This window comes from Crinia signifera, chromosome 1 (genome assembly GCF_055691185.1).
Source record: "Crinia signifera chromosome 1, ASM5569118v1, whole genome shotgun sequence".
In the NCBI taxonomy this organism is placed as follows: Eukaryota; Metazoa; Chordata; class Amphibia; order Anura; family Myobatrachidae; genus Crinia; species Crinia signifera.
Window position 1 is genome coordinate 45,054,207 of NC_139217.1, and position 9,539 is coordinate 45,063,745.

Below are 9,539 nucleotides of genomic sequence, written 5' to 3' on the forward strand. Positions count from 1 at the left end.
GGGAATAGAATTGTTATTACTTTGTTGCATTAAATAAAATACGAAAAGTGACCAAAAAAAGTTTGATGTCTGTTCTTAGTAACACTGCATAAAATAAAAAAATACAAATTGTGTCTAAAGTGTCAAACATGTGGGTCTGCAGAGACTATTTCTATGTATATCCAAATACACTCCTATGCAGGGATGTAATAGGGCAGTGAAGCACCCCTGACACATCCTTGTTCGTACTAGAGGTGAGAGGCCTGGTCTTGCGACATGTTCCCATCTATATATATGCTGGCTACTGAGGGTGGGCTGTGCTATTTGCCCAGATTCTGGCATTTGCCAGAAGCATCAGATGGCCAGTATAGCCCTGCAATGCTGCGTCTATGACTACTCTTTATAGTATAAATACTGTAGTTGTCATAATGCCAAGCGGGATGGGTGATCCTGGTTTTCCAGATACTGCTAGTAACATCTGCTCACTCCTCCTTCACCCAACACAGCCCTTCATCCTCCACACTCGCCACCCCACCCCCCAATGGCCTCCGTGTGCAAAGGTGTAGTGTTGATAAGATGGAAGAAAATGAGGAAAATCCAACATTAGTGACTTCTTGTAAAGAACAACAGAAAGGGAAATGTAATATACAAAACAACAGGAAAACAAATTCTGTTCAAAGATAAGAACGAATCACCTAGAAGGGATTAGAATATCCCTAGGAACAGATGTAGGGATCGATCCATAAGGGAAAGGAGAATGTATAATTCCCCATGATTTACACAAACCTATAGAGGAACTGTAATACAGGGGAAAACTATACAGATAATTGGTGTAAACCCCAACGTCCACATGTCTCTGTATATTCCCATACTGCAACCTATAGCCCTGCAAGATCTGAATATGTGCAAGGTATTACATACAGTTTAGTCCAGATCCTTTTCTTTACAACAGATATCCCCAGGGCCGGCGACGACTAGGCAGCTTTAGGCATTTGCCTGCGGGCGCCGGCCACTGGAGGGTGGCACTTTGAAGCAGGTCAGCGGTGGTGCCAGGTCGCCAGGAGCAAGGTGAGAGGTGCCCGTGGAGCCAGGTGAGCGACCGTTTCGGAGGAGGCCGCACCCCCCCTGTGAAGCGGGTGAGCGGTGGACCATACGCAATCCCCCCACCCCCCTCGGTGGCTGCAGCATCCACACACGACCCCCCCCCGGAGCAGGTCGTCGGCGCCCCCCCCCCCCCAGAGACTCGGCAGCGGCATCCACCCCGCCTGTGGAGCTGTCATCGCTTGCACTGGCCCTGGATATCCCCCCTTATAGAATCAGAACAAACCACACTCTTCTTTTTTAGAACATAGACAACGGAAAGTTGGCAACACATAAAACCAAGTAATACATATCGTAAGACCCGCAGAAAAAAAGGAGGTCGTAAGTGAATCCAATGTAAAAATAAGGAAGCTTCTTAAAAAAAAAAAGAAAACAACTCCAGATCCGATATCAATCCCTCAAAGTAGAGAAATAACAATGTGGAGGAAAGGCGTGCTGAATTGACAGGGACATCTTTCCGCTCTAAATCTGTTTTCTTTCCACACTATGTGAAGGGCCCATACATAGGGCAGTATTCAATGAGAAAAATTCTCAGTGCATGGCGAGAGATTTTTTCTCTTGCCATGTACTCGCCCTGTTCCGGAGGGCTCGCTGCCACTCCTGCTCCCACTATTCAATGTGGTTAAGACTCGCCGCCACTCGCGGCGAGTCTTAACCCCTGCAGCGGACGAGCGTCCACGGCAGGGAGCTGGCAGGGAGATTAAAGTCTCCCTGGCTGCCCCAGAACATATGTGGAGGGGAGGAGGGCTCCCCGGACCCAGGCAGCACAAGCTGCCCCCCCCCCTATAGCCAGCGGGGGACCCAGTATTCACTGCACCCGATCGTGCATATGTAATGATCGGATGCAGTGAATATATGAATATCTAATGAGAGGCTCGAGAGCTCCGGCCCCCTGCTGGCTGCTCTGTGTAAAAAAAAAAAAAAATTAATTTTTTTTTAAATTAAATATATATTCATGTGCTATAAGCACATGAATAAAAATAACATGCCCCTACACAGAAAAAAAATCCTGATTTTTTTACACCAAAATTTAAAAAAAAACCTTTTAGTTTAAAAGTTCACATTCCAGTTCTCCATGAAAAGATGGAGAATTGCTACACGGAGAGACACGGCGAAAATCACTTAAAAAGACGGCGAAAATATCACATTGAATAGGGTGGTTCACTTTTGGAGAGCAAAATGCTCCTTCCAACGCGAAAATAGCACAAACTCGCCATAAAACACGGCAACTTTTTCTCATTGAATACTGCCCATAGATTCATTTTGTGGATTAGTCCTAAAAGATTTTGAAACAATCAAGGATAATCCCGATAAAAGAGTAAAAAAAAGAAATTCTAATCTGAATGTGAAAGATAGAAAAGCATTTAGAGAAAAGAATTTAGGGGAAATAAAGGGTACTTGTTTCCTAGCACGGCCACACCGATTTTGATCGGGTTGGTCGTGTCGGAAAAAATCGCGTCGGTCGCATTGCGTGCGACCAAATCGCATGCGATGCGACCGACGCGATGGACCCGATTTTCACATTGATTATTTACAATTTACACTCCTCCGGCAATTTAGAAGTCTAGATTTAGACGTCTAAATTCAGACTCCCTGCAGTCCTGCGCACCGCTGACAACCCGGCAATTTACACTCCTCCGGCAATTTAGAAGTCTAGATTTAGACGTCTAAATCCAGACTCCCTGCAGTCCTGCGCACAGCAGACAACCCGGCAATTTACACTCCTCCGGCAATTTAGAAGTCTAGATTTAGACGTCTAAATCCAGACTCCCTGCAGTCTCCTCCTGCACTTTAGAAGTCTAGATTTAGACATCTAAATCCAGACTCCCTGCAAACCGCTAAGATGGGGGCATCTAAATTTAGTAGGGTCTAGGGGTACACTATTAAACCTGTTCACAATGACACTAGTCGACGTAACAGCTGTCGACCTTGTTAATTCCACTATCCACGCCAACCCGAAGCGTGGCGAGCGCAGCGTGCCCGCGAGGGGCGGCGGTACGCGTCCTACGACCTTTTCATACCCCCACTAGCCACGTCGGCGTGGAGTTGATTTTAAAAAGTGTGGCGAGCGCAGCGAGCCACCGAGCCCGAAGCGTGGCGAGCGCAGCGAGCGCAGCGAGCCCCGCGAGGGGACGCGGATACCGGTGAAGCCCGCGAGGGGACGCGGATGCCTGTGAAGGTATCCGTGTCCCCTCGCGGGGCTCGCTGCGCTCGCCACGCTTCGGGCTCGGTGGCTCGCTGCGCTCGCCACACTTTATAAAATCAGCTTCAAAATTGCCTTATTTTAACATTGAAGCCTATGGCAAAATCGGGTCCATCGCGTCGGTCGCGTCGCGTGCCATGTTAATGCACACGACCGACGCAATGGACCCGATTTTGCCTTTGCCGGCAAAATGGACCTGATTTCAAAGGAAATCGGGTCCATCGCGTCCATCGTGTACCTTAACTTAAAGATACACGATGGACAAGATTGTGGCCGTGCTAGGAAACAAGTACCAAATAAAGATCTAATAATAAAACCAGCCAAAATTATAAATTATAAATATACTTTGCGCCAATTTGTATCTTTACAACTCTGCTATGTCTTAATGTAATGTTCTGGATATTTATCCATGTATGACCTATTCCTTAACATCTCAATAAAAATGTATTACAAAAAAAAAAAACAGCCAATAAAGGCGGGGGAACATCGGATGTCGAAAACTATTAAAAATAAGTTTATAGACAGTTAAATGACCTTACGACATATAAAAAATGTGATCTCCTGTAATCACTTAAAATAAAGCTGGAAACACATAAAATCTTGATATGGGTATTATTTCTCAAAAACAATTTATCTTCTTAATTATAGATTATAGATTATATCACTACTCCAGTGATTTGCTTGCTTCCTAAAGTACATAAATGTTAAGTTGATCCACCAGGCAGGCAAATTATTTCTGGAGTGAAATCTATGGGGTATATATTCAATTGATGTTGGATCCATTCTGAAATTCTTTTGATGGAATTGATCCAGCAACCATTATTCAATGCAGTGGCCAAATCCAGATGTCAGATTTGGCTGCTGATTGATGCTCACCCGGTCTGTGTGGGGACTAGGTGAGCACAGCAAATGGGAGGCAGTGGGAGCCGGGACAGGGCCGGGTGAGCTGCTCTCACCCAGCCAGGCGGTGGGACAGGAGAGTACAGCAAGTGGCTACATCAGGCCGCGGCAGGGTGCGGGAGGCAGCGGACAGGAGGACGGCGCCATGTAAATTGCTGCTGCTCGCTCGGCTCCTTCCTCCCTGCCTCAATCCGACATCTTTTCATGTCGGATTGAGATTGCTGGAATCATGGCCCAAACCTTTTAGTTTGGGCTGTATTTCTGTCAAAAGCAGGTGTATTAGCAGCTATTCCGTCAATCCACCAGGTTTTCGGCAGGTCAGAATATTCCGACCTGCCAAAAAAAACAGCCAGAACTGAATAGGGCACTAGGTTTGCTCCGAGTTCTGCTAACCTATTTATGGGGGAATGAAAACTCGACAATATTTGGTTGGGTAACCCATTCGGAGCGAGCCTAGTGTCCTACAAAAGATATATAGATGATCATTTCTTTATTTGGCGTGGTCATATTTGGTCATAGTTATGGCCATCACACAGTACCCTAACCCTTTATTCTGAAAACACACACACCCCACCACACGTTCAGCAACATGTATCCTTTACCCTCCACTTTACACTAAACATATCAATAGTATTACACATGTGTAATCAATAGTATTACACATGTCTATCTCACGGATAGATATCTTACAAGTAAATAGTCATATATAGACACTCATCAAACTTAAAATTAAGTCTAATCACCTGGTCCACTCACACCAGAGTCATTTATAAGCACCTCCTATTATTTATTTAATATTAATAAATATTTAATATCCTCTCTATCACTCACTATTATTTATTAAACACTCTGTCATATTAATTTGCTGCTATATATATATATGTATCTATGAAAATATCTTTTACTTATTTATTTACATCAAATACTGTTATAATTATGTATAAAAAATTTCTGTGTACAATGCTGCTGCTATACATCGCTATTAATATTGGTATATATTATGGTTTTAAACATCGCTACTAAGTCATATGAAATTAACTTGTGCAAATGTCCAAAGTACAAATACTAACTTGACACATCTTATATTTTCATGTACCATACGAAATCGATATAAAACGAAAGTATGAACAAAATCCAGTGAACTCAAATGTCCGCATAAAGAACCCACTAAGATGGCTGCTTTTCAATGCAAAAATCTCTAAAAGTCCCCGGAAAAATGGCCGCCGGACAGAGACGAAAACTATCCCAGACCTGAAACAGCGTGCATCACAACTGTGAATCTGAATGACAGCCGCTATAGCCAACCCGTGCACAGCGCTCGAGACCGGAAGTGTGGCAGAATAGCGCATCCGCTGAAGAAGGGCGGAAGACGCCCAGTCAAATGAACTATTCCCACACAGGAAACGGGGCGGAAGTGACGTCCGCCCACCGGAAGTGGGGACGCGCTTCCCTCAATCAAGCACTATGTCTCATTTCTTTTATGTTTCTCATGTTTATTCTGCGGTTTTTATAATTATAAGCAAATGGGCAGATAATCTCCCTAGCAACTATACTAAGAGGATAAAATTCCGTTTGATACACTTAATCACGAAAACGGAGGCCACATCCCACAGGATGTGACCTCATCACCATGTGCACTAGGCATACTAGTATAAATAGAGCCCCATATACATCTCTCCCTCACCCCTTGAAGAAGTCTTCTAAGACGAAACGCGTTGGGCAGTGCCTGCTGACTCCTCCACTAAGTTAAGTTATTCACTTTTTAGACTTTTTAAAGTGTATACTATATTATTTATAGAAAAAAAAATTTAAAAAAATTTTTTTTAGCATAAAAATTCCCATCCTCCATTTTTTAGCACTCTTCAAGTGTAGGCTTTTTTAGCAACATTGCCGTATTTTACTAATTTTCTACTGTTTTTTCTATTGAACTTGTATTTGTATTTTTGCCTGTTTTCTCCCCCTTTTTTGGTGCTATTGTGCACTTTTTGTATCAAATAAAACTTTTTTATTATAAAGAGTTTTCCAGTACATAGGTATTTATTGTCGCTGTTTCCTCTATTCCAACCATTCGTAAATTTCTATTGTGACATCCCTTACCAAGGTGTCCTTTTTTAGAGGCTAGCTGACTCCCCTTTGGTTTTTAACAAGGGGTACCAGTGGACATTAAAACTGTATTACATTTGGACAGTCTGAGGACATAAGTGGCGCCATACATCTTTTTCTTTCCCTGGACATGTGTATATGTACCTATTTTCCTTCCATTAACAAAAATAAAAGTAATATTGAAAAAAAACATAGACAACTTCTAACTTGTATATAACTTTTATTACAACCAAAAATTAAAATATATAAAAAAAATCAGTCCAAAAGAGCCCGACTTACGCGGGCTCGGATCATGCGCCGGGCCGCATGATATGCCCGGCGCTTGGCATAATTACTCAGGTATGGGCCTGCATCACCCTTACCAGGGTCTCAAGCTCTGCCCTAGAAAAGGGAGGTGCTCTGCCTGAACTCATATTGGCAATAGCGCAGAAAAAAAGATCTGTCCAATATATTCATTTCTGCTGTACTGTGATTGGTTGCTAACATTCTTATTTGGTGTAAGGATTCTGGGAGTGTCCCCGCCAACCTAACTCCGTTGCCTCTGGCTGGAATCGACGGACATGTGCAGTGCTAGGCTTCACCTGGGCCCGTCTCGGCTGAAGGGCGAATTAGGTCCGCCCCACTCCGCTACAGGCAGGTCTTATGTATAGACAACACGTCCGCCGAGGCCAGGAGAGAGCAAGGGGACAACTAACTAAAACACCAGAAACGGGGAACTCCCAGAAACCCCAGGGGAGCAACAATGCTCAGCAGATGACACAAAATACAAATGAGTGCACCGGTACCAATAGTGCCAATACAGGGTGTAGGTGTAACAATACACTGAGATGTAATAAGCAACTGTAACATATAAAGCAATAGACAGGTGGGTAATCCCCAACTTAGCTGAGAGATGTTATGCAGCCGAGAAGTTGGGACACCGCAGCACAGACTTGCAATACAACCCGGAACAGGTACACGGTACATCCAACAGACTGGACAGACGAGAGTTAACCAGCAGGGACAAGGAACACCACTGAACAGCACTTCAGGATCCAGGGAGCACAACAGACCGGCAGGGACACCGCAAGACTGGGATACAGACTGAACATCAACTGACTGGAAGCTGGACAGTGAGGAACTAAACAGTACGGAACTGAACAGTATAACTGGCACCGGAGTGTGTGAGCAGAGGGTTTTTATAGTGAGCACAATGTGGTGCTGATTACCCATTGCCTATAGGTGAGCACTGCAGGCTAGGAGCCTAATTAAGACACCTGAGTCCTGATAACAGAGCACAGCAAGTAAGCTGCAATGGCCCAGGCTGACCACTGGAGGCCACCAGCGAGTAAACACACACACACAGGCTGGGATAAAACCCAGGGAGCAGAATCCAGGGAAAACATAAACTACACACAGAATATGTGAATCTGCGCATAACACAGATCCGCTGGAGGCGGATCCTAACAGTACCCCCCCCCCCTTGAAGAGGGGTCAAGGGACCCCAATACCAGGTTCTCCACTACATGGAGAATACCAAACCCTGGCATGGGGGTATCAACAAACAAACAGGAACAAGCTGCGACTGCAGCTTGTAACAGTGCCCCCCTCTCAAAGGTGGCCTTTGGACACAACAAGACCAGACAACCAGAACAAAGCAAAAGGTCAGTGCATATACTTCTTTTTCCTTCTCTTAGAATGTTTGGTACGAGAAGATGTCTCTGGTTTTAAACAGGCTTCTTCATAAACCATAGGGCCTGTATACAACGGATACCTATCAATCTCAGACGCAAACTCTGAGTCTGAATCTGAGAAAGCATCCAACCTGGATTCCCGCACTCTAGGTGGTAAAAATTCAGGAAGACCTCCGTAAGAGGGAGACAAAAAGGCACACCCAGCGGAAATAGCTATGGGCTGGGCCTTTTGCACTGACTGGCTCGAGTGCTTCACTGGGGTAATGGCACCAGTAACCTCACATGGGAACCTTGAGGCTGTGACTTTAGGGACCCCCTTGGAGGTTATGGCCTTCAGCATCTCCTGTAGCTCCAAGACCAGTGAGAGCCCCCCTGAAACAGTGGCCTTAGGAACCTCGGCAGAGGCAGTGACTAACTGTGGCTGTGGGCCCCCACTTGGGGCTACCAACTGTGGCTGTGGGCCCCCACTTGGGGCTACCAACTGTGGCTGTGGGCCCCCACTTGGGGCTACCAACTGTGGCTGTGGACCCCCACTTGGGGCTACCAACTGTGGCTGTGGGCCCCCACTTGGGGCTACCAACTGTGGCTGTGGGCCCCCACTTGGGGCTACCAACTGTGGCTGTGGGCCCCCACTTGGGGCTACCAACTGTGGCTGTGGGCCCCCACTTGGGGCTACAAACTGTGGCTGTGGACCCCCACTTGGGGCTACAAACTGTGGCTGTGGGCCCCCACTTGGGGCTACAAACTGAGGCTGTGGGCCCCCACTTGGGGCTACAAACTGAGGCTGTGGGCCCCCACTTGGGGCTACAAACTGAGGCTGTGGGCCCCCACTTGGGGCTACAAACTGAGGCTGTGGACCCCTACTTGGGGCTACAAACTGAGGCTGTGGGCCCCCACTCGGGGCTACGGCCTCGACACAGGCCTGAACCCCTTCTGGGGCGACACAAACTTGAACCCCTTCTGGGGGCGTGGCTTGACCTGCTGCCGGAGCAGACGTGCTTGGTATAGGCTCCGTTTATATCCTGCTGAATATCCTGTTCTATGGGCAGTGGACATTCTCTTACCACCTAACTCATTCTCGGAATCCTCCCTGCCTCATTTGTGCCATCTGTGGACTCCCTGCTTTATCTGGTTGTCCCTCTGTGGCTGCCTGGGCCTCCTCCTCCCTGTGCTGCGGGCGCCATCTTGGCTGTGCTGCCCTCGACAGTTCAGACTGCAGCTCTACTTGTTGGTCACGCTGGTGCTACTTGAGGCTGGACGTGCTGCTGAGCAGGACCTCTTTTCCCTCTTGAAGCTTAATACAGTGGCAGTGCTCGGTCCACTACAGTGGGAAAACATCATACCACCTATATTCTCGATTTGGCCCCCCCCCCCCCCCCGCCAAGACATATTAAGGTATTGTGTGCCTGCTCTCCCTGTTGCCTTGCAGAGGTCGAGAGTGAATCTGTCAGTGTGCTAGCCACTGACAGCTTGTTGCTCTTTACACTGTGGTGTAGTCCAACCTCCTTTCCTTTTGCAACTGCTTGTTTTGGACTATGGAGGGCTCTCTCCAACTAATTCTCCAAACAATTGCTGCCTCG

General features: G+C 46.5%; 1 non-coding gene across 1 annotated transcript; it reads right to left on the minus strand.

Moving 5' to 3' along the window:
* Window positions 1–8,774: 8,774 nt before the first annotated feature.
* On the minus strand, window positions 8,775–8,902 carry LOC146045762 (small nucleolar RNA ACA64). Its single transcript, XR_014465592.1, has one exon. It is a non-coding gene; the product is annotated as a small nucleolar RNA ACA64 (small nucleolar RNA).
* Window positions 8,903–9,539: the final 637 nt, after the last annotated feature.